The sequence below is a fragment of the Pristiophorus japonicus genome, chromosome 17 (genome assembly GCF_044704955.1).
Source record: "Pristiophorus japonicus isolate sPriJap1 chromosome 17, sPriJap1.hap1, whole genome shotgun sequence".
NCBI classification, from domain to species: Eukaryota; Metazoa; Chordata; class Chondrichthyes; family Pristiophoridae; genus Pristiophorus; species Pristiophorus japonicus.
The window spans coordinates 7,312,966-7,339,452 of NC_091993.1; the positions used below are offsets into that span (position 1 = coordinate 7,312,966).

Here is a 26,487-nt window from a genome sequence, read left to right on the forward strand (position 1 = left end):
CAAAAAATGAACTTACTTTACTGCTCATCAACAAGCTATCTTACTAACTTTGATCATTAAGTTCACAATATTGTAGTACATAACAAATAAAACAAATAGGTGGTACATCAAGTAACAGATTTGAACTTTAACAAGTGATACCAGGAGACCATCCATCAAGAATGCAAAACAATCTTTCAGCAGCCCAATTTTGCAAAGAGCAGTTAATATTTCATCTCAAGCTGCTCTGAAAGCTGGAAAGCAACTTATGTCAACAATCCTAAACTCCAAACAAGGATTACAGAAATGTGGTGTGCAGCAATAGCAAATATCATGCAAAACAAACACTATTAAATTTATAACATAGGCTTTCTGAGGGATTAATCTGTTCTGAATATACTGAAAAGGTAGGCGTCAACTGTGGCTCAATTGGTAGCACACTCGCCTGCTGTGGTTCAAGTCTCATGCTAGGAACTTGAGCAGATAAATCTAGGCTGACATTCCAATGCAGTGCTGAGGGAGTGCTACACTGTCGGAGGTGCTGTCTTTGGGATGAGACATTAAACAGAGGCCCCGTCTGCTCTCTTAGGTGAGTGTAAAAGATCCCATGACAATATTTCGAAGAAGAGCAGGAACGTTATCTCCGGTGCCCTGGCCAATATTTATCCCGCAATCAACATAACAAAAACAGATTATCTGGTCATTATCACACTGCTGTTTGTGGGAGCTTGCTGTGCTCAAATTGGCTGCTGCGTTTCCCACATTACAACAGTGACTACACCCAAAGTACTTCATTGTCCGGTGGTCGTGAAAGACGCTATGTAAATGCAAGTCTTTCTTTTTTTTCTTTGAAATACTACTTGACAAAACAAACTTCATATTCACGATTGTTTATAAACCCTTTGGAATAAAATTAAATTCTGTGCTCTGTGATGATTTAGCTGAACTGTCAAACTATCAAGTTCAATCGAACTTTCATCTTCCTGTTCAATTCCACACTGAACAATAACGCGATGTGCGGATTTAAGAGGCTGCAGTTTCAATATTAGCTGTATTAATGCCCTCGACCAGAGCGCCCGACCTGCACACGCAACTGAATGTTTTGGAAACGAGATGGATTACTTCATAACAGGGCAATTTCACGGCCCCCTGAAGAATACAGGACAGCCAAAGGGCTGAGTGTGGAGCGATTCTACTAATTTACTGATCTACGTGTGGATTGGGCATGTGAAAGAGCACATTCACGTCTCCACAATTACACAACACTGGAACCAATAAATCAAACGTGCACGTTTGGACAAGACAAACATTCCCCCCCCCCCCTCTCTCCCTCCCTCTCCCCACAACAAACAAGCATTTCAAGGCAGTCAATAAAAAAATGCAGCTTGGCTCAACTTACCAGACGCTGGCTAAAATCCTCTGGCTGTTTTGACAGCTCCAAACTTTCAAAATCGCGAATATCCGCACACTTGCAACCCTTCACTGTCCTCAACAGTCAGAAAAATCCTTCAAGAGGAGGGCAGAAAGAGAGAGAGGAGAGAGAAAAAAATATATATATAGACAAACATGCCAGAATATTTCCGGGTTAATAGAGAGAGAGAGAGAGAGAGAGCAGCGACTCATCCCCACTGTAACATCGCCTCAAAGAATAAGAGCAAAAAAAAAAAATTGGTTTTTTGCCTCTGCCAGTACAATATATATTTTAGAAATATTTTGTTTTTAGTAGCTGAAGGCGGTGAGGAATGATTCTCAGTGCGGTGTGTGCAGGCAGCCCCCCTGAAGCTCTAATGTTGCTGTTGCTGTCATTGGTGTGGGGCTGGGAAAGGCAAATCTCCTCAGTGCAAACATGCTCAGATTTCCCTGCCAAGCAGCTACATTCGGTGGCGAGGGGAAGCAGAAATGTAGCTATTTTTACTCACCACTCAGAGGATACTGTATCAGCCGCGAAATGAATAATTGTATAAAAAAAGATACAATGTTGCTATTTTTAGTCTCCCACAGACAGGCCTGCCCCTTCGCCCACAGCACCAGCTCGGCGTATCCCTCCGCCAATACAGGAAATGCCAAGTCCCGGTCCCCAGCCCTCCCCGGGTTTGCTTGGGGTTTAAAAGCCCGACCTCCACCCTCCCGCTTGCACCCGGCTCCAGCCGCCCCCCCACCCCGCGGAGCCGCTTCTCCGCTTCCCAAGCCGCGGCCTACTTTCTCTCTCTCTCTCTCTCTCTCTCCCCCCCTCCTCCTCCAAAAAGGCGCAGCACCCGCCGCGCGGAGCGACACACGGCTCCGGCCCCGCTCTGACGTCAAATGCGAGGCGGACCTGAGGGGAATTTACAGCACGGGCCGCCCGCTCCCTTCTATCTCCAGCGGGCCCGGACAAGCGGCGCGGCTTTGGAGACCCGGGGGGGGGGGGTGGAGGAGGGCCCCCACCCCCACGCGGGGCAATTCGAGGCTGGGGTTTGTCGACGCGTCGCTTTGGGCGGCTTTCCGGTGGAAAGGTGTCCCGCTGGCGGCTAAATTCTCCCCACCTGCCATTGACGTCATGCGGAGCCCGGGACCGGCCGGACCTGCGTTGGCCGCTTGACTGACAGACGGGTGGGCCAATCAGAGGGCGAGCTGGCCCGGTTAGCGTGCCAAGGGGGCGGGCTCCGGGGGGGCGGGGTGGGCGGAGTTGGCCAATGAGCGAGGGGTTTGTGGGGGCAGCGCTGGAGCCGGTTGTTGAGGAAGAGGGTGGGGTGTGGAGCTATCCTTGGCTGCGGGAGCCGGGTGGCAGCTTGGGCTAAACTTTCCCTTTATAGGCTCACAGAGCCTGGCCCCAATGCGAGCCAAGGCTTAGCTTCAAACACAAACACGAAACCCAGCCAGTCTAACCTGACATCTCACTCGTGAGGCCGGATGTCAAGCCAGCTCTGCTTTTGTGCCAGCCTCCTGCACCTGGAAAACTTTTTTGTTGGCTCCAATTGGTGTAAATGCTTCTCAGAATCAAACCAACTCTTTCCCTCCTCCCCTGATCCAGTAGGGGGGTAAAGACTTAAACCTGAGGCAACCTTAGCTCATTACCAGCAAAACTATTTTTATGAGTTCAAAGGGACGCACTGCAAACCCATTTGGCTGCACAGAACTTTAAAAAAAATTGGAACACTGAACAACTTGTTTTTGTTAACCTCAGCTTATTGAGTCCAAGTTAAGTGAGGCTGCACGTATAAAGTGTAACCGATCTACATATTTGGATTTCTCCAACCTTTCATCATCATAGGCAGTCCCTCAAAATCGAGGAAGACTTGCCTCCACTCTAAAAGATCAGGCCCTCAAATCTGGCACCAAGCTCATGGTCCTCAGGGCTGCAGTGATACCCTCCCTCCTGTATGGCTCAGAGACCGGAACCATGTACAGTAGACATCTCAAGTCGCTGGAGAAATACCACCGATGTCTCCGCAAGATTCTGCAAATCCCCTGGGAGCACAGACGCACCGACGTTAGCGTCCTCGATCAGGCCAACATTCCCAGCATCGAAGCACTGACCACAGTCGACCAGCTCCGTTGGGCGGGCCACATTGTTCGCATGCCCGACACAAAAGTGACTGAACAGTCCAATACGGGAATTACAGTCTCTGTCATCGGTGGTACAGACAGTCGTTGAGGGAAAGGGTGGGTGGGGAGTCTGGTTTGCCACATGCTCCTTCTGCTGCCTGCGCTTGTTTTCTGCATGCTCTCGGCGACGAGATTCAAGGTGCTCTGCGCCCTCCCAGATGCTCTTCCTCCACTTAGAATCCCTGGCCAAGGACTGCCCTAAGGTGTCGGTGGGTATGTTGTATTTTATCAAGGAGGCTTTGAGGGTGTCCTTGAAACGTTTCCTCCGCCCACCTGAGGCTCACTTGCCGTGTAGGAGTTCTGAGTAGAGCGCTTGCTTTGGGAGGCTTGTGTCGGGTATGCGAACAATGTGGCCTGCCCAACGGAGCTGGTCGACTGTGGTCAATGCTTCGATGCTGGGAATGTTGGCCTGATCGAGGACGCTAACGTTGGTGCGTTTGTGCTCCCAGGGGATTTGCAAAATCTTGCGGAGACATCGGTGGTATTTCTCCAGTGACTTGAGATGTCTACTGTACATGGTTCATGTCTCTGAGCCATACAGGAGGGAGGGTATCACTGCAGACCTGAGGACCATGAGCTTGGTGCCAGATTTGAGGGCCTGATCTTCGAACACTCTCTTCCTCAGGCGGTCGAAGGCTGTGCTGGCGCACTGGAGGCGGTGTTGGACCTCGTCATTGATGTCTGCCCTTGCTGATAATAAGCTCCTGAGGTATGGAAAGTGGTCCTTGTTGCCCAGGACCGTGCCGTGGACTGGGGGGGCAGTGCTGTGTGGCGGGGTCAGGTTGGTGGAGGACCTTTGCCTTCCGGATGTTTAGTGTAAGGCCCATGGTTTCGTACGCCTCAGTGAAGATGTTGATTATGACTTGGAGTTCATTCTCTGAATGTGCACAGAAGCAAGCGTCGTCCGCGTACTGTAGTTCGACGACAGAGGTTGGGACGGTTTTGGACCTGGCCTGGAGACGACGAAGGTTGAACAGGTTCCCACTGATTCTGTAGTTTAGTTCCACTCCAGCGGGGAGCTTGTTAAGTGTGAGGTGGAGCATTGCAGCGAGGAAGATCGAGAGGAGGGTTGGCGCGATGACGCAGCCCCGCTTGACCCCGGTCCGGACATGGATTGGGTCTGTGATGGATCTGGTTGTCGTCGTGGAGCAGGTGGTGGATGGCGACAAACTTTTGGGGGCAGCCAAAACGAAGGAGGATGCTCCCTAGCCCCTCGTGGTTGACAGTGTCACAGGCCTTTGTAAGGTCAAAGGCGGCCATGTACAAGAGTTGGTGCTGTTCCCTGCATCTTTTGTACAGTTGTCGCGCCGTAAAGATCATGTCTGTTGAACCCCGTAGTGGACCTTTACGGCACACACGGTACCCATTTGTTTAAAATGAGAGCTTGCATTTATATGGTGCCTTTAATATAGAAAAAATTCCCAAGGCAGTTCACAGAGACCTAATCGGATTCCAAGATAAAGAGAGGGAGGGGGAATTGCCCTGTGCCCCAAGTTAGGGGCAGTAACCAGCTGGGGCCGGGACTTTCTGCGCCTGATGCAAAAGTCCCACCCCCATCGCTGAATTAGACTTGCCTCTCCTCAAAGGTAGAGGAATACAATGTCGCGCACTCCACCTCCTTTAGGGGCGGTTCCCGGGGCGCTACTGGGGTGGGGAGTGAAGTATCCACATACTGACGCACCTCAACGCCCCCCCCCCCCCTTTGTAAGGCCTCTGATGGCCTCCACTAGGCCGACCGGGCCTGCAGCCAGCATCCAAAACGGAGTGCCAGGCTGCACAGTTGCGGCCCACACCACACGAGGGCCAACATACTGGAGCCGACCCGAGAATCGGCAAACCAGTAACGATGGCAGGGTGCTGGCGCCCTCCCCTTTAAGTACCACCCCAAGAGGAGATGTCGGCCAGCTTCGCGACCTGAAAAGCTGGCGTTGACATCCGCTTGCACCAGCCTCGTGACCCACGGGAGAAATTGCCCAGCGGGGCAGTGAGGGGTCGCCGCTCACTGCGATGATAAGAGTTCTGGAGGGGGAGAGGGTAGGGCTGAAGGAAGCTAGAGTAAGGGAAGGAGTTTTAACCATGAGGATCAGAACTTCAAATTGGAGGACCAGGAAGCAATGTAGGTCAGCAAGGAGAAGCGTGATGGTGAGCAGGGCTAGGTGCCAGATAGGATACAGGTAGCAATGTTTTTGATGAGCTGAAGTTTGCAGAATATGGATGATGTGAGTCCAGCCAAGGAAAGCAATGGAATCGTTGAGTCTGGAAGTGATAGAGCCATTAATTGGAGTTTCAGCATAAACGGGCGGATGCGGGCTATGTTAGGGAAATGGAAGAGGGCAGTCTTTGATGTTATGAGGTTGGAACCTTAGCTCTGGCTCAAATAGGACACTGAAAGTACAAATGGTTTGGTTCAACCTGAGACAATGGCTGGGAAGGGTTGGAATAAGTGACAAGGTTATAGAGTGCTGAAGGTGATGTTTTTGGTCTTCCCAACCTTAAACTGGAGAAAATTGCAGCTCACCCAAGGTTGGATGTTGGACAAGCAGCCTGACGTTGGGCTGGTTGTGCCATTGTAATGTTGTCCCAGTGATGGAAACCTGATTGCAGCGACGCAAACATTGAATTGTGGGAAAGATGTACTCAGATTTGAGAGGCGCCAAATGTTCAAGGACTTTGGAGAGTAAACAGGTTTAAGGTGGATTGTCTGCAAGGACAGAGGGGATCAAGAGTGGGTACTTGAGGGTAGGGGTTTTAATGGCTGCTTTGAAAGGAAGGAGGAAGGCACCTGAGGAGAGGGAACCGTTACAATGTCAGCTAGCGTGGGAGCCAGGAAGGGAAGTTGGGTGGTCAACAGTTCAGGTGGATTACATAGAAACATAGGAAAAAAGGTGCAGGAGTAGGCCATTCGGCCCTTTGAGCCTGCACCGCCATTCAATAAGATCATGGCTGATCATTCCCTCAGTACCCCTTTCCTGCTTTCTCTCCATACCTCTTGATCTCTTTAGCCGTAAGGGCCATATCTAACGCCCTCTTGAATAAAGCCAACGAACTGGCATCAACAACTCTCTGCGGCAGGGAATTCCACAGATTGTCTTCATCTCAGCCCTAAATGACCTACCCCTTATCCTAAGACTATATCCCCTGGTTCTGGACTTCACCAATATCGGGAACATTCTTCCCGCATCTAACCTGTCCAGTCCCGTCAGAATCTTATATGTTTCTATGAGATCCGCTCTCATCCTTCTAAACTCCAGTGAATAAAGGCCCAGTTGATCCAGTCTCTCCTCATATGTCAGTCCAGCCATCCCTGGAATCAGTCTGGTGAACCTTCGTTGCGCTCCCTCAATAGCAAGAATGTCCTTCTTCAGACTAGGAGACCAAAACTGAACACAATATTCCAGGTGAGGCCTCACCAAGGCCCTGTACAACTGCAGTAAGACCTCCCTGCTACTATACTCAAATCCCCTAGCTATGAAGGCCAACATACCACTTGCCTTCTTCACCGCCTGCTGTACCTGTATGCCAACTTTCAATGACTGATGAACCATGCACCCAGGTCTCGTTGCACCTCCTCTTTTCCTAATCTGCCGCCATTCAGATAATATTCTGCCTTCGTGTTTTTGCCCCCAAAATGGATAACCTCACATTTATCCACATTATACTGCATCTGCCATGCATTTGCCCACTCACCTAATCTGTCCAATTCACCCTGCAGCCTCTTGGCGTCCTCCTCACAGCTCACACCGCCATCCAGTTTAGTGTTATCTGCAAACTTGGAGATGTTACACTCAATTCCTTCATCTAAATCGTTAATGTATATTGTAAAGAGCTGGGGTCCCAGCACTGAGCCCTGCGGCACTCCACTAGTCACTGCCTGCCATTCTGAAAAGGACCCGTTTATCCCGACTCTCTGCTTCCTGTCTGCCAACCAGTTCTCTATCCACGTCAGTACATTAGCCCCAATACCATGTGCTTTGATTTTGCACACCAATCTCTTGTGTGGGACCTTGTCAAAGGATTGGGGGTCAAGCGAGCAGGAGGTGGGTCTCATAGGCGAGATGAACTCTGAGAGGGCATGAGGGGAGATAGGTGAGAAACTAGAGAATCGCGGCTGGGGCACGGGGTATGCTGGGGATAAGGTGAGGTATTCGGATGGGGAGAAGGTGCCAGAGGAGTCAGAGAAGAAACCAAAGTGTGATTTAGTCACGTCACCACAATGGCTGTTTGGGTGGGGTAGGTGGTGGAGCGTATAGTAAGGCTTCATTCAGGGGCAAGTTACTGTCAAAGCCATGCTGTCAGTGCAGTTGTCCATACAATTAAGATAGTTGGATATTCTGATACTTAGGGTGAGGTGAAACAGCTATGTTCTATACAGTGAGCCTATTCATTCAATTTGTTTTATCCTCTGCATGGAAAAAAAATGTCTGATTAAAATGTATGTTTTCATTTAGTGGACAGATTTGAAGCAATAAGATTAACATTTATTTCCATATTGCGGATTTACGTTTATTTACTGGGAAACAACCATTGGTTAGCACTCAATAAACAAGAATGCTGAACAACAATTATTCATCCTTCAAGGTGGATATTGTCACGTGAAGTGTTCTGCTCTTTGATGTTCGCCATGCTACCAACCAGTGCGCACAAACTAAAAGCAATATAGCTATGTATGAATCCCAGTATATTGGATCACAGTGATTGTAACCCAAGACTGTAACCCACTCTGTGATTCATAAGTTAGGGTGAGAAAAGGTCCTTTGGCCCACTGAAGCTCAACTCATCCATTATAGGATCCAGCTGCATTTTAAATGCCCCCAGTGCTTTTTCCACTACAGCCTGCCCTGCAGATTATTCCAAACACATCACTCTTTGTGTAAAGAAGCTCTTCCGAATACATGTTTTACATTTTTCACTCATTTAAATTTGTCCTTTGGCACTACTTCCTGGCTTCAGATGCTTGCTAACAGCTCTGATGTTGTACTTTGTGAACCTTGAATTCAGATACTGCCTTGTTGTAGCAGGCAAGTACATATTTGCTGATTTTTCTTTTTCATATTGGAGCTACAAAACTAAATATTCATAAATACCTCATGGACAGGTTGTAATTGGGCTACTTTTCAAAGTCACGGTCCATTCTTTACAAAGAGAGATTAACTCTTCATATGTCACCTGTACCTGTCAGGATACAAAATTGTTCTCAAGGCTAATGAGTCCCAAAAAGAATGTATTAGACCAGAACATGCACATTTTTGTTGTTTTTGGCTCCTCTACATTTTTGATACTAGTCTTGGCACCTAGAGTGAGGCTACCAGAGTCACATAATGGGTAAATTGTTCAGTGCTTCAGAAATAATTAAAAAGAGCAGAGGAGGAAATTGTGGTTTTAAAATGAGCTAATTGCTAAGCAGGGATCCTTTTTCATTTGGTAGGGATTGAATTTAGTGCTTCCTACAGAATTAATATTTCTGAATTAAATCCCGCATCAATGTGCTCTACTGTACAGCATTAACGTAAATATAGTATTCGTTACAAGTACAATAGTTTATAGATTGGGTAAATTAAACACATTCTGAATCATATTTTGACATGCACCCACTTAACTCAGCTTCATTCCTGAGTGAAAGCAGGAATTCATTGCAAGCTTTTAGTTTGTAAACATCCTCACAAGGAGACAAAATGGTTCTGTTTTATTGTGGCATTCCAAAGGCTGCACTTTTAACCCTTTCACCACTTAAAATAGTGGATCAGAATGCAAAAATTGCACTTCAGACAGGTTTAAACTATAATTTTAGCATTGCTATTTTATTTATTCAAAACAAAGGCATGTAAACAAGATGTAACGGCAGAAATGCGTCAATTATAAAACACTAACAATGAAACATTTAACTAGTTTTGCAAACAGAGTTTTTGTGCTGAAATCATGTACACGGATGCTATGAGGCTGCAGAGTGACTTGGATAGGTTAGGTGAGTGGGCAAATGCATGGCAGATGAAGTATAATGTGGATAAATGCGAGGTTATCCACTTTGGTGGTAAAAACAAAGAGACAGACTATTATCTGAATGGTGACAGATTAGGAAAAGGGGAGGTGCAACGAGACCTGGGTGTCATGGTACATCAGTCATTGAAGGTTGGCATGCAGGTACAGCAGGCGGTTAAGAAAGCAAATGGCATGTTGGCCTTCATAGCGAGGGGATTTGAGTACAGGGGCAGGGAGGTGTTGCTACAGTTGTACAGGGCCTTGGTGAGGCCACACCTGGAGTATTGTGTACAGTTTTGGTCTCCTAACTTGTAGAGAGAGTGCAGCGAAGGTTCACCAGACTGATTCTCGGGATGGCGGGACTGACATATCAAGAAAGATTGGATCAACTGGGCTTGTATTCACTGGAGTTCAGAAGAATGAGAGGGGATCTCATAGAAATGTTTAAAATTCTGACGGGTTTAGACAGGTTAGATGCAGGAAGAATGTTCCCAATGTTGGGGAAGTCCAGAACCAGGGGTCACACTCTAAGGATAAGGGGTAGGCCATTTAGGACCGAGATGAGGAGAAACTTCTTCACCCAGAGAGTGGTGAACCTGTGGAATTCTCTACCACAGAAAGTTGTTGAGGCCAATTCACTAAATATATTCAAAAAGGAGTTAGATATAGTCCTTACTACTAGGGGAATCAAGGGGTATGGCGAGAAAGCAGGAATGGGGTACTGAGGTTGCATGTTCAGCCATGAACTCATTGAATGGCGGTGCAGGCTAGAAGGGCCGAATGGCCTACTCCTGCACCTATTTTCTATGTTTCTATGTTTCTACACTATCAGAACTGGTGAGTGCAATAGGTTTGTGAGGTAAAATAGTGATAAATGTGCTAGTTATAAAACAGGAAAATCACTTTGTGTTACTTTCTATATTGAGGAAGAATTATTTGTGACTAAAGTTTCAGCAACGTTATGTAAAGGTGTGTGAATTTCCCTGAAGTTCAAGCAGATACATATATTAGGACATTCTGGAGTAGATTGGGGGTTTATAAAACTGGGAACAAATGTTAACTGTTTAAGGCGAAAAATCACGATTGGTATTGTAAAGGCAAAATATGATCTGTGAAGCTATTTAATATTTTTGTGGGAAACATTACACTTAAATACTTGAAAGTAGGAATTCTGTTTTCAGGATCCAATATTGGATTTGTATAATGAAAGTGGAATGTAATTATAATAATGATTTTCCTTTAATATGCTTTGTTAAATATGATAGGATTTGATATTTATTTAAAATACTAATGAGATCCAGTGGCAGAACATCAATACTGTGCCAACATTTTTCATTATATCGATGGACTGTCCACTTGGGTACGTGTTCTTTTCAGCAGTCGCTAATTGCAATGTCATCTACTTATTGGAAACGGGCCAGAGCAGGGGGACTGGACATGAAAATGCAAACTCTCAGTCCCACAGAGTGGAAGGATGGAGGTTCAATTCCCCAACCAGTTCCCTTCTGAGGGAGGCAGTGGGAGAAACCTCTCCTCGAAGGAGAGAGGGAAGATTAGAAAGGGCTGTCTCATGTGGAAAGATGCCATGCTCCTTGAAATAATCTTTCAAAGATGGCACTGGCAGAAGTCTGAGAACAAGTCACTTGTTCATGCCAGCAGCAAAGTAAGTTCAGATGGACTTGGGAGCTAGGGCGCTAAGTAATGTTCAGGAAACCTCACAAACATTCATCCTTTGGACATTCGTTTACTTAACTTGAGTCTAGCATGAAGGTGAATTGAACATCAGAAATGTAATGTTTCAGTATGAATCACAAGTCTCAATTATATCTGACACTCTTGTCAGAACCAACCATCTCAAACCAAGCAAAGCCCAGCTTCCATAAACAGCAAGAGTGTATCATGGTGCCGACTTATCATTGTGGGAGCAGTCTCAAATTATTTTTTTTTAAAGATTTGCTGATCAAGTTAGCCAAGACTAACCTTTAATATTACTTAGAAGAGAATATATTTTATAAAATTGTCAAATTATAACAATGTTTTATAACAACAGATGGGAGTTCTTTGATTTAAGACTGATGCTTTGACTCCATCACGCATTGAAATTTCTCTGTGATACTTCTCCTGTTTAATGTAAGTGATGGAATTTGAAGATAATGCTTAAATCTGAGTGATCCTTGATTACGTTCTAACCATAATAGAAAGGAAGGCTTGCATTTCAGTAATACCTAATTACATCTCTGACAAATATCTCAACGTGCTTCATTTGACTATTTTTTAAGTGCAGTCACTGTTTATAGGTAGGTAAAGCCAGCAGCCAGGTTGTGCACCACAAGGTCCCACACATAGCAATGAGATGAACATCCAGTTTATATTTTAGACATACTTTATAACTCCTAAATAATGATCCCATTAGTGGAATTGGTGGATGATAATTTGGTTTCAAAAACAATAAAAACACAATATAAACATGATTTAAGTAGTGTTAACATGGTGTTACATAGTAATTACAGCACAGAAACCGCTCCCAACAGAGACCATGAAGGTAACCTGTGTGTGGAGGCAGAAGACATGAATACTTTGCGTCTGTTTTCACAAACGAGAGGGGCAATGCAGACATTGCAATCAGGGAGGAGGAATGTGAAATATTAGACGAAATAAACAGTGAGAGAGGAAGTATTAAAGGGCTTAGCAGCTTTGAAAGTGGATAAATCCCCTAGGCCAGGAGGAAATGTATCCCAGGCTGTTAAGAGAAGCAAGAAAGGAAATAGCAACATCGCTGACCATCATTTCACCATCCTCTCCGGCTATGTGTGACGCCGGAGGACTGGAAGACTGCTAACGTTGTACCGTTGTTCAAAAAGCAAGAAAGGGATAGATTGAATTATTACAGGCCAGTCAGCCTAATCTCGGTGGTGGGAAAGTTATTGGAAAAAATTCTGAGGGACAGGATAAATCTTCACTTGGAAAGACATGGATGAATCAAGGACAATCAGCATGGATTTGCTAAGGGAAGGTTGTGTCTGACTAACTTGATTGAATTTTTTGAGGAGGTAACCAGGAGGGTCGATGAGGATAGTACATTTGATGTAGTGTATATGGATTTTAGCAAGGCTTTTGATAAGGTCCCACATAGAAACATAGAAAATAGGTGCAGGAGTAGACCATTTGGTCCTTCAAGCCTGCACTGTCATTCAATGAGTTCATGGCTGAACATGCAACTTCAGTACTCCATTCCTGCTTTCTCGCCATACCCCTTGATCCCCCTAGTAGTAAGGACTACATCTAACTCCTTTTTGAATATATTTAGTGAATTGGCCTCAACAACTTTCTGTGGTAGAGAATTCCACAGGTTCACCACTCTCTGGGTGAAGAAGTTTCTCCTCATCTCGGTCCTAAATGGCTTACCCCTTATCCTTAGACTGTGACCCCTGGTTCTGGACTTCCCCAACATGGCAGACCGGTCACGAAAGTAAAAGCCCATGGGATCCAAGGCAAAGTGGCAAGTTGGATCCAAAATTGGCTCAGAGGCAGGAAGCAAAGGGTAATGGTTGATGATTGATTTTGTGACTGGAAGGCTATTTCCAGTGGGATTCCGCAAGGCTCAGTACGAGGTCACTTGCTTTTCGTGGTATATATCAATGATTTAGACTTGAATGTAGAGGGTAAGATTAAGAAGTTTGCAGATGATACAAAAATTGGCCGTGTGGTTGATAATGAAGAGGAAAGCTACAGATTACAGGAAGATATCAATGAACTGGCCAGGTGGGCAAAACAGTGGCAAATGGAATTCAATCTGGATAAGTGTGAGGTAATACATTTGGGGAGGGCAAACAAGGCAAGGGAATACACATTAAATGGTAGGACACGGAGAAGTGTAGAGGAACAAAGGGACCTTGGAGTGCATGTCCACAGATCCCTGAAGGTAGCAGGCCAGGTAGACAAGGTGGTTAAAAAGGCATATGGAATACTTGCCTTTATTAGCCGAGGCATAGAATACAAGAGGAGGGAGGTTATCCTTGAACTGTATAAAACACTATTTAGGCCACAGCTAGAGTACTGTGTGCAGTTCTGGTCACCACATTGCAGGAAAGATGTGATTGCACTAGAGAGGGTACAGAGGAGATTTATGAGAATGTTGCCTGGACTCGAGAATTTTAGCTATGAGGAAAGATTGGATAGGCTGGGGTTGTTTTCTTTGGAACAGAGGAGGCTGAGGGGAGACCTTATTGTGACGTATAAAATTATGAGGGGCCTAGATAGAGTGGATAGGAAGGACCTATTTCCCTTAGCAGAGGGGTCAACAACCTGCGGGCATAAATTTAAAGAAATTGGTAGAAGGTTCAGAGGGGATTTGAGGGGAAATGTTTTCACCCAGAGGATGGTGGAGATCTGGAACTCACTGCCTAAAAGGGTGGTAGAGGCAGAAACCCTCACCACATTTAAAAAGTACAAGGCTACGGACCAAGAGCTGGAAAGTGGTATTAGGCTGGATAGCCGCTTGTTGGCTGGCACGAACACGATGGGCCTTCTGTGCTGTAAATTTCTATGATTCAATGAACAAGTCTATGCCAGTGTTTATGCTCCACACGAGCCTCCTCCCACCCTTCTTCATCCAGCCTCATCAACACATCCTTCTATTCCTTTCTTCCTCATATGTTTATTTAGCTTCCCCTGAAATGCATCTATGCTATTCGCCTCAACTATTCCATGTGGTAGTGAGTTCCACATTCTAACCACGCTCTGGGTAAAGAAGTTTTTCCTGAATTCCCGATTGGATTAATTCGTGATCATATTTATGGCCCCTAGTTCTGGTCTGGCCTGCAAGTGGAAACATCTTCGCTACGTCTACCTTATCAAAACTTTTCATGATCTTATTTTGTTATCTGGGTATCGGCAATGCTGGCAAGACTGCAATAATTGGATCATGGTGATGGTGAGCCTTGTGCTCGTGATTGTTTTTACAACTGGGTGGCTTTCGAGGCCACTTCAGTGGGCATTGAGAATCAAGAATGTAATGTGGCATGGAAGTACGGGTTGCCAACCCTCCCAGATTGTCCTGGAGTTTCCAGGAATTAAAGATTAATCTACCGAATGCTAATGCAAACAACCTGGGAGATTTTCCGATAGTCAACTGCTCTGCTCCGGGAGGGGCCAGTTAAAATGATAGTGTGTACAATCATCATCATAGGCAGTCCCTCGGCATCGAGGAAGACTTGCTTCCACTCTAAAACTGAGTCCTTAGGTGACTGAACAGTCCAATACGAGAACCACAGTCCCTTTCACAGGTGGGACAGATAGTCGTGAGGGAAAGGGTGGGTGGGAGTGGTTTGCCGCATGCTCCTTCCGCTGCCTGCGCTTGATCTCTGCATGCTCTCGGCGATGAGACTCGAGGTGTTCAGCGCCCTCCCGGATGCACTTCCTCCACTTAGGGCGGTCTTTGGCCAGGGACTCCCAGGTGTCAGTGGGGATGTTGCACTTTATCAGGGAGGCTTTGAGGCTGTCCTTGTAATGTTTCCTCTGCCCACCTTTGGTTTGTTTGCCGTGAAGGAGCTCCGAGTGGAGCGCTTGTTTTGGTAGCCTCGTGTCTGGCATGCGAACTATGTGGCCGGCCCAGCGGAGCTGATCGAGTGTGGTCAGTGCTTCAATGCTGGGGATGTTGGCCTGGTCGAGGACGCTAACGTTGGTGCGTCTGTCCTCCCAGGGGATTTGCAGGATCTTGCGGAGACATCGTTGGTGGTATTTCTCCAGCGACTTGAGGTGCCACTGTACATGGTCCATACAGTATGCACACTATACAAATTGAAGATGGCCATTCTTTAGTCTCTTGCCACAAGGCTGTTTTTTTCCCCTTTCCCTCCACTCTGGACATTAGTTGTAATTATTGGCCCAGCCAAGTCAAGGATTTAATCACAATTAAAATTGTGCTCTCTTGAAAGAAAGAACTTGCATTTATATAATGGCTTTTTACGGTCACAGGACATCTCGAGGTGCTTTGCAGCCAATGAAGTACTTTTGAAGGTGTAGGCACTATGGTAATGTAGGAAATGCAGCAGGCAATTTGCACACAGCAAGGTCAAAAACAGTAATGAAATAAATGACCAGATCATCTGCTTTAGGTGTTGGCTGAGGGAAAAATGTTGGCCAAGACACCAGGGAGACTTCTTTGAATAGTGCTGTGGCATCTTTTACGTCCACATAAGAGGGCAGACAGGACCTTGGTTTACATCTCATCTGAAAGACGGCACCTCCGAGAGTGCAGTACTCCCTCTACTGCAAAGAAGTGCCCGCCAAGATTATGTGCTCATATTGCTGGAGTGAGGCTTGAACCCTCAACCTTCTGACTAAGGCGAGAGGGCTACTTCTGAACCAAGACTGACAGCTCATCAAAGTTCACACTGACCATCAATCACCTCTGTGCCCGACAGGCCTTTATGTGTATGCACCACCCCATAGGCCGCAGATTTTGCAGATGTGCACAGAATAAGTTTAATCGATTTAAAAAAAAAATATTTGTCTATGGAGAATACCATGAGAGATCCACAATCTATATAAATAACATTTTGCAGGTAGCCTGTGTTGATCACATATGCAAAGCATCCATCGCATTAAATTCTGATTAGCTTAAAATTCCCGAGAAACAATGAAAAACACTTCATTATCTCTAAGCACATCTCATAAATATTTTTCCAAATTCTTTCAGGGACAATGTTCATCACTTCCAGCATCTTCTCTTGGAAATCTCCAACTCCGTGATCAATGCCATGAGTGCTCTATTTATACCAAGAATGGTATGTCTGTGTGTGCAGGCATCATTTTGTTACAAAACAATCTTGATCAAAAAAGTTTTTAAACTAGTTAATATTGAGTGTGTTATGTATTTAATCCTTGGCAACCTGTATCACACCACCACCAGAGGGCCCACCTGTTGGAGTCCCAAGGGAAACCAGCATCCCTTGGGAGCACGGTATATAAGCAGGTCCCCCCCCCCCCCCGCCCCACGCTGTGCCTGCACTCTGGAGTCGAATTAAAGGAGCTAAGGTCACACTTACTCATTGCATACAGTACTCAGTTTCATCCTTTATTATGAGCGTAACAATTGGCGACGAGGTAACGAACAACCGTGCGAAAATGCAAAGAACTGTTGGTAACCTGGAAAAGTTCTCAGAAGGGGACGATTGGGATGCCTTCGTGGAGAGACTCGACCAATACTTCCGAGCTGGAAGGGGACGTGAACGCTGCCAGACGAAGGGCGATCCTCCTTACTGTCTGTGGGGCTACAACCTGTGGCCTCATGAAGAATCTTCGAGCTCCGGTAAAACCAACAACCAAATCCTATGAAGAATTGTGGTCCGGGAGCAGTTAAATCCGAAAGAAAGCATTTTGATGGTGAGGTATCGGTTCTATACGTGTCAACGGTTGGAGGGCCAGAAAGAGGCGAGCTACGTCGCTGACCTAAGGCGTCTTGCAGGACATTTTGAATTTGATGGATTCCTTGAACAAATGCTAAGAGACTTCTTTATGCTTGGCATTGGCCATGAGGTAATCCTTCGCGAACTATTGACTGTTGAAACACCGAATCTGAGCAAAGCCATAACGATAGCCCAGGCATTTATGTCCACCAGCGATAACACCAAACAAATTTTTCAGCACAAAGAGGTTTCGGCTAGTGCTGTACACAAAGTAACGCCGTTTTCGAGCAAGAATATACATGGCAGAACGTACACGCCGGCTGCTGCACGAACTCAGTTGACCCAGAGTCCGCCATCAACCGTTAACGCGAGGCAGTTAACACCTTGTTGGCGCTGTGGAGGTGATCATCGGCCCCATCAATGCCGCTTCAAGCACCAAGCATGCAATGGCTGCAGAACAATGGGACACCTACAGCGAATGTGCAGACGAGCTGCAAACCCTGCACACCACCACGTTGCAGAAGAAAATCGATCCATGGTGGATCAGGCTGAACTCGAAATTTGAACCGAGGAGGCAGAAGTGTACGGGGTACACACCTTCACCACAAAATGTCCACCGATTATGTTAAAAGTTGAACTGAACGGAATTCCAGAATCCATGGAACTGGACACTGGTGCGAGTCAGTCCATAATGAGCAAAAGGCCTTCGACAGGCTGTGGTGCAACAAGGCACACAGGCCCAAGCTCAGCCCCATTCATACCAAGCTAAGAACTTACACCAAAGAACTGATCCCAGTAATTGGCAGTGCAGAAGTCAAAGTCTCCTATGATGGAGCAGTGCACGAACTCCCACTATGGATTGTGCCAAGGGATGGCCCCACACTGTTCAGCAGAAGCTGGCTGGGAAAAATCCGCTGGAACTGGGACGACATCCGAGCGCTTTTGTCCGTTGACGACGCCTCATGTACCCAGGTTCTGAGCAGATTTCCATTGTTGTTCGAGCCAGGCATTGGAAGTTTCTCGGGGGCGAAATTGCAGATTGATTTGGTTCCCGGTACACGACCCAGCCACCACAAGACATGGGCAGTACCGTACATGATGCGTGAGAAATTGGAAATTGAGTTGGACAGGCTGCAGCGAGAAGGCATCATCGCACCGTGGAATTCAACGAGTGGGCCAGTCCAATTGTCCCGGTACTCAAAGGTGACGGCACGGTCAGAATTTGTGGGGACTAAAAAGTAACGATTAATTGTTTTTTGCTACAGGACCAATACCCGCTACCCAAGGCAGACGGCCTATTTGCGACCCTGGCTGGAGGAAAGACGTTCATAAAGGTGGACCTGACCTCGGCCTGCATGACGCAGGAGCTGGAGAAATCTTCGAAAGGCCTCACCTGCATCAACACGCACAAAGGTCTGGTCATCTATAACAGATGCCCGTTTGGGATTCGTTTGGCCGCGGCAATTTTCCAACGGAACATGGAGAGCCTGCTAAAGTCGTTTCCACGCACCATGGTTTTCCAGGACGACATACGGGACACCATCGAACACTTGAAGAATCTGGAAGAGGTTCTAAGTCAGTTAGATCGCGTGGGACTCAGGTTGAAACGCTCGAAGTGTGTTTTCCTGGTGCCTGAGGTAGAGTTCTTAGGGAGAAGAATCGCGGCAGACGGCATCAGACCAACCGATGCCAAGACGGAGGCCATCAAGAACACGCCAAGACCACAGAACGTGACGGAGCTGCGGTCATTCCTGGGACTCCTCAACTATTTCGATCATTTCCTACCTCACTTATGCACTTTGCTAGAACCCCTACATGTGCTACTGCGCAAGGGAGACAACTGGATATTCACAAGAGGCTGCCTTTGCGAAAGCCAGAAATCTGTTCTGTTCAAACAAACTGCTTGTTCTGTATAACCCATGTAAACGATTAGTGCTAGCTTGCGATGCGTCGTCATGCGGGGTCGGATGTGTGTTACAACAGGCTACCAAATCGGGGATTTTGTAACTGGTCGCCTATGCATCCAGGAATCAGTCCAAGGCCAAAAGGGCCTACAGCATGATTGAAAAAGAAGCTCTGGCGAGCATTTACGGGGTGAGAAAAATGCACCAGTATTTGTTTTGTCTCAAGTTTGAGCTAGAAACTGCCCATAAACTGCTCATATCGCTATTTTCAGAGAGCAAAGGGATTAACACCAATGCCACTGCCCGCATCAAAAGATGGGCGCTCATGCTGTCGGCATAAAGCTATGTAATCTGTCACAGACCGGGCAGAGAGAACTGCGCTGATGCTCTCAGTCGGCTACCATTGCCCACCACCGGGGTGGAAATGGCACAGCCTGCAGACTTGCTCATGGCGATGGATGCATTCGTGAACTGTTACGGCCCACCAGATCAGGACCTGGACCAGCCAGGATCCTTTACTGACCCTGGTAAAAAGCTGTGTCCTCCATGGGAGCTGGTCCAGCATCCCAGCAGAGGTGCAGGAAGAGATTAAGCCGTTCCACAGGTGCAAAGACGAAATGTCCTTACAGGCAGACTGTCTTTTGTGAGGGAATCGCGTGGTCTTGCCCAAGAAAGGCAGAGAAACGTTCATACACGACCTACACAGCCCCCACCCAGGCATTGTAATGATGAAAGCCATAGCCAGATCCCATGTGTGGTGTCCCGGCATTGACTCAGATTTAGAGTCATGCGTGCACCAGTGGAACTCCTGCTCTCAACTGAGCAATGCACCCAGAGAGGCACCGCTAAGTTTGTGGTCGTGGCCCTCCAAACCGTGGTCTAGGATCCATGTTGACTATGCAGGCCCATTTCTAGGCAAAATGTTCTTGGTTGTTGTGGATGTTTATTCAAAATGGATTGAATGTGTAATAATGTCTGTAAGCATGTCCACTGCCACCATCGAGAGCCTACGAGCCATGTTTGCCACACACGGCCTGCTTGATGTCCTAGTCAGCGACAATGGGCCGTGTTTCAACCAGTGCTGAATTCAAGGAATTCATGATCAGCAACGTAATCAAGCATGTCACATCTGCCCCATTCAAGCCCGCATCCAACGGCCAGGCAGAACGGGCAGTTCAAACCATCAAGCAAAGCTTGAAACGTGTGTTGGAAGGCTCCCTGCAGACCCGATTGTCCCGAGTTCTACTCAGCTACCGCACCAGACCCCACTCGCTCACCGGGGTTCCCCCAGCTGAGCTGCTCATGAAAAGAGCATAGAAACATAGAAACATAGAAAATAGGTGCAGGAGCAGGCCATTCAGCCCTTCTAGCCTGCACCGCCATTCAATGAGTTCATGGCTGAACATGAAACTTCAGTACCCCCTTCCTGCTTTCACGCCATACCCCTTGATCCCCCGAGTAGTAAGGACTTCATCTAACTCCCTTTTGAATATATTTAGTGAATTGGCCTCAACTACTTTCTGTGGTAGAGAATTCCACAGGTTCACCACTCTCTGGGTGAAGAAGTTTCTCCTTATCTCGGTCCTAAATGGCTTACCCCTTATCCTTAGGCTGTGACCCCTGGTTCTGGACTTCCCCAACATTGGGAACATTCTTCCTGCATCCAACCTGTCCAAACCCGTCAGAATTTTAAACGTTTCTATGAGGTCCCCTCTCACTCTTCTGAACTCCAGTGAATACAAGCCCAGTTGATCCAGTCTTTCTTGATAGGTCAGTCCCACCATCCCGGGAATCAGTCTGGTGAATCTTCGCTGCACTCCCTCAATAGCAAGAATGTCCTTCCTCAAGTTAGGAGACCAAAACTGTACACAATACTCCAGGTGTGGCCTCACCAAGGCCCTGTACAACTGTAGCAACACCTCCCTGCCCCTGTACTCAAATCCCCTCGCTATGAAGGCCAACATGCCATTTGCTTTCTTAACCGCCTGCTGTACCTGCATGCCAACCTTCAATGACTGATGTACCATGACACCCAGGACTCGTTGCACCTTCCCTTTTCCTAATCTATCACCATTCAGATAATAGTCTGTCTCTCTGTTTTTACCACCAAAGTGGATAACCTCACATTTATCCACATTATACTTCATCTGCCACGCATTTGCCCACTCACCTAACCTATCCAAGTCACTCTGCAGCCTCATAGCATCCTCCTCGCAGCTCACACTGCCACCCAACTTAGTGTCATCCGCAAATTTGGAGATACTACATTTAATCCCCTCGTCTAAATCATTAATGTACAATGTAAACAACTGGGTCCCCAGCACAGAACCCTGCGGTACCCCACTAGTCACTGCCTGCCATTCCGAAAAGTACCCATTTACTCCTACTCTTTGCTTCCTGTCTGACAACCAGTTCTCAATCCACGTCAGCACACTACCCCCAATCCCATGTGCTTTAACTTTGCACATTAATCTCTTGTGTGGGACCTTGTCGAAAGCCTTCTGAAAGTCCAAATATACCACATCAACTGGTACTCCTTTGTCCACTTTATTGGAAACATCCTCAAAAAATTCCAGAAGATTTGTCAAGCATGATCTCCCTTTCACAAATCCATGCTGACTTGGACCTATCATGTCACCATTTTCCAAATGCGCTGCTATGACATCCTTAATAATTGATTCCATCATTTTACCCACTACTGAGGTCAGGCTGACCGGTCTATAATTCCCTGCTTTCTCTCTCCCTCCTTTTTTAAAAAGTGGGGTTACATTGGCTACCCTCCACTCAATAGGAACTGATCCAGAGTCAATGGAATGTTGGAAAATGACTGTCAATGCATCCGCTATTTCCAAGGCCACCTCCTTAAGTACTCTGGGATGCAGTCCATCAGGCCCTGGGGATTTATCGGCCTTCAATCCCATCAATTTCCCCAACACAATTTCCCGACTAATAAAGATTTCCCTCAGTTCCTCCTCCTTACTAGACCCTCTGACCACTTTTATATCCGGAAGGTTGTTTGTGTCCTCCTTAGTGAATACTGAACCAAAGTACTTGTTCAATTGGTCTGCCATTTCTTTGTTCCCCGTTATGACTTCCCCTGATTCTGACTGCAGGGGACCTACGTTTGTCTTTACTAACCTTTTTCTCTTTACATATCTATAGAAACTTTTGCAATCCGCCTTAATGTTCCCTGCAAGCTTCTTCTCGTACTCCATTTTCCCTGCCCTAATCAAACCCTTTGTCCTCCTCTGCTGAGTTCTAAATTTCTCCCAGTCCCCAGGTTCGCTGCTATTTCTGGCCAATTTGTATGCCATTTCCTTGGCTTTAATACTATCCCTGATTTCCCTAGATAGCCACGGTTGAGCCACCTTCCCTTTTTTACTTTTACGCCAGACAGGAATGTACAATTGTTGTAATTCATCCATGCGGTCTCTAAATGTCTGCCATTGTCCATCCACAGTCAACCCCTTAAGTATCATTAGCCAATCTATCTTGGCCAATTCATGCCTCATACCTTCAAAGTTACCCTTCTTTAAGTTCTGGACCATGGTCTCTGAATTAACTGTTTCATTCTCCATCCTAATGCAGAATTCCACCATATTATGGTCACTCTTCCCCAAGGGGCCTCGCACAATGAGATTGCTAATTAATCCTCTCTCATTACACAACACCCAGTCTAAGATGGCCTCCCCCCTAGTTGGTTCCTCGACATATTGGTCGAGAAAACCATCCCTTACGCACTCCAGGAAATCCTCCTCCACCGTATTGCTTCCAGTTTGGCTGGCCCAATCTATATGCATATTAAAGTCACCCATTATAACTGCTGCACCTTTATTGCATGCACTCCTAATTTCCTGTTTGATGCCCTCCCCAACATCACTACTACTGTTTGGAGGTCTGTACACAACTCCCACTAACGATTTTTGCCCTTTAGTGTTCTGCAGCTCTACCCATATAGATTCCACATCATCCAAGCTAATGTCTTTCCTAACTATTGCATTAATCTCCTCTTTAACCGGCAATGCTACCCCACCTCCTTTTCCTTTAATTCTATCCTTCCTGAATGTTGAATACCCCTGGATGTTGAATTCCCAGCCCTGATCATCCTGGAGCCACGTCTCCGTAATCCCAATCACATCATATTTGTTAACATCTATTTGCACAGTTAATTCATCCACCTTATTGCGGATACTCCTTGCATTAAGACACAAAGCCTTCAGGCTTGCTTTTTTAACACCCTTTGTCCTTTTAGAATTTTGCTGTACAGTGGCCCTTTTTGTTCTTTGCCTTGGGTTTCTTTGCCCTCCACTTTTCCTCATCTCCTTTCTGTCTTTTGCTTTTGCCTCATTTTTGTCTCCCTCTGTCTCCCTGCACAGGTTCCCATCCCCCTGCAATATTAGTTTAACTCCTCCCCAACAGCACTAGCAAACACTCCCCCTAGGACATTGGTTCCGGTCCTGCCCAGGTGCAGACCGTCTGGTTTGTACTGGTTCCACCTCCCCCAGAACCGGTTCCAATGCCCCAAGAATTTGAATCCCTCCCTGCTGCACCACTGCTCAAGCCATGTATTCATCTGCGCTATCCTGCGATTCCTACTCTAACTAGCACGTGGCACTGGTAGCAATCCCGAGATTACTACTTTTGAGGTCCTACTTTTTAATTTAGCTCCTAGCTCCTTAAATTCTTTTTGTAGGACCTCATCCCTTTTTTTACCTATGTTGTTGGTACCAATGTGCACCACGACAACTGGCTGTTCTCCCTCCCATTTCAGAATGTCCTGCACCCGCTCCGAGACATCCTTGACCCTTGCACCAGGGAGGCAACATACCATCCTGGAGTCTTGGTTGCGTCCGCAGAAACGCCTATCTATTCCCCTCACCATCGAATCCCCTATCACTATCGCGCTCCCAATCTTTTTCCTGCCCTCCTTTGCAGCAGAGCCACCTACGGTGCCATGAACTTGGCTGCTGCTGCCCTCCCCTGATGAGTCATCCTCCCCAACAGTACCCAAAGCAGTGTATCTGTTTTGCAGGGGGATGACCACAGGGGACCCCTGCACTATCTTTCTTGCACTGCTCTTCCTGCTGGTCTTCCATTCCCTATCTGGCTGTGGACCCTTCTCCTGCGGTAAGACCAACTCACTACACGTGATACTCACGTCATTCTCAGCATCGTGGATGCTCCAGAGTGAATCCACCCTCAGCTCCAATTCCGCAACGCGGACCGTCAAAAGCTCGAGGCGGATACACTTCCCACACACGTAGCGCCCAGGGACACCGGAAGTGTCCCCGAGTTCCCACATGGTACAGGAGGAGCATATCACATGGCTGAGCTCTCCTGCCATGTCTTAACCTTAGATACCCTTAAATTGGTAATAACAATGTTACAGTTCACTTACTGATATAAAAAAGAAAAGAAAAGCTACTCACCAATCACCAGCCAATCACTTACCCCATTGGCTGTGACGGCACTTTTTGATTACTTTCTACTTCTATTTTGCTTTCTCTCCCGCTGTAGCTGCCTTTTGATAGGCTGCTCCCCTCTCACCAACTGCCGCTATTATTTATGCTGATCAACTAGTTTTTTTAAAATATGGAGATGGGAAACCTGCACGAATTGTTTAGCTCTTCAACTTTTGGGGAAATATAACATGTTACTCCGCTCTGTGCTCAGACCCGACCCGCACTCAAAACAAGGCTCTCTCTTGTCCATCCTGACCTCCATGACCACGTCGAGGCAGGCAGCATCAACAAAGCATGTACCATGATCGCACAAATTTGTCACGCGATATTGAGGTCAATGACCTTGTGTTTGTCCTCAGTTATGGACATGGTCCCAAATGGCTCGCTGGCACGGTCATAGCCAAAGAAGGGAGTAGGGTGTTTCAGGTCAAATTGACCAATGGACTAACTAAACCAAATTGCGGTTCACTAACAGCTACGAGCAACCCGAAGAGGACACCACCAACTTTGACCCTCCAACACACACAAGTGGCAACAGACATCACGTTGACCACAAAGCAGAACTCACCATCCCCAGCAGCCCGGCAAGGCCAGCTGCCCAGTGAAGAACCAACCAACTCACCCACACCTGCATTTGTACCAAGACGATCGACAAGGGAGCGAAGAGCCCCCAGATCGTCTCACCCTGTAAGTAAGTGTACCATTGACTTTACGAGGGAATGATGTTATATATTTAACCCTTGGCAACCTGTATCACACCACCACCAGAGGGCCCACCTGTTGGAGTCCCAAGGGATCCTAGCATCCCTTTGAAGCATGGTATATAAGCAGGCCCCCCACGCTGTACCTGCACTCTGGAGTCTAATTAAAGGAGCTAAGGTCACACTTACTCATTGCATACAGTACTCAGTTTCATCCATTATTATGAGCGTAACAGAGTGCTTCTGACTTGGAGGTGAAACTGACAAACAATTTACAATCTGGAAAGTTGCTTAACCGAAGAACTATTCAAATCTAAATGAATTGAGCCTCAGTTTACTTATCAATTAGACTTTGCAGACTTAAATAGCCACAACCTCACCTTGCCAACAGAATACTGACGAATGGCCTGAATTGACTTACTATGAGAAACACCGCAGATACTAACATCTGAAGTAGCAAAACTGGAGCACAGATAGGTGAAGCCTATTTCACCCGACTACATACTGAACGTTTCTTTCTGATCTGGGTCTACCAGCCCAAGCTACAGGGGTGGGGAGGAGCGGTGGTGCAGGGTGGGGGGCTGCGGGGTGGGGGGGCAGTGCGGGGTGGGGGTGGTGCAGGGTGGGGGGTTGTGGGGGGGCTGCGCGTGGTGGGGGGGCAGTGCGGGGTGGGGGTTGGTGTGGGGGGGGGGGCTGCAGGGTGGGGGTGCAGTGCGGGGTGGGGGTTGGTGTGGGGGGGGCTGCGGGGTGGGGGGGCAGTGCGGGGTGGGGGTTGGTGTGGGGGGGGCTGCGGGGTGGGGGGGCAGTGCGGGGTGGGGGTTGGTGTGGGGGGGGCTGCGGGGTGGGGGGGCAGTGCGGGGTGGGGGTTGGTGTGGGGGGGGCTGCGGGGGGGGGTTGTGGGGTGGGGGGGGATGCGGGGTGGGGAGACTGTGCGGGGTGGAAATAGGACTCTTGCTGGAAAGTAGGAAAGTTTCAGTCTACAGCTGGATGTTTTGCTATCGTGGCTATCATAGTTACTGGGGCCATTTCCATCTCAATACCTAAGCAAGTGCAGCAGCAGGATTCTGTCGTACAGACGATTTAGGTGGTCTTGCTGAAGGGATGGAATTTCACAGCTTTATTTTAGCATATTTGCACCAAATCAAAACCACAATTGGTATAAATTCAGAACAAAAATCTCAGTTTAACAATCAGAAAAGGGAAAGTATAATGGAGACCAGATTTCAAGCTAACAATGTTAGAAAGTGTTGCAGCATGTCAGTGCTTCACCTTAATACGCGTTGCAGCATTAATTGCAAGAGTTTGTACCAGTGTCTCTCCACAATGTGAGTTAATGATTTCAGCCACGCTGTCAGTGGGAGACACTGAGCAGATGGCTTACTCGGAGTGAAAGAGAGAGCAAAAAAATTTGGGAGCCACCTCCCCCAGCTTTTTCTGATCTTCTACCTTTTTCACTTTCCTATCTCTGCTT

General features: G+C 47.1%; 1 protein-coding gene across 10 annotated transcripts in view; it reads right to left on the bottom strand.

The window, feature by feature from the left end:
- The window catches only part of mef2aa (myocyte enhancer factor 2aa), a 247,731-nt gene that overhangs the window by 193,783 nt on the left and 27,461 nt on the right, over positions 1-26,487 (bottom strand). For 8 of the 10 annotated variants that reach the window (XM_070858312.1, XM_070858314.1, XM_070858305.1 and 5 more), the window contains exon 2: positions 1,379-1,485. The exons of 1 other annotated variant lie outside the window; for it this stretch is intronic. The gene's annotated coding sequence lies outside the window, so the exon portion shown is untranslated. Of the gene's footprint in view, positions 1-1,378; positions 1,486-1,898; positions 2,007-26,487 lie in introns of those variants that run through there. One more of the 10 variants, XM_070858309.1, reaches the window with a different exon arrangement.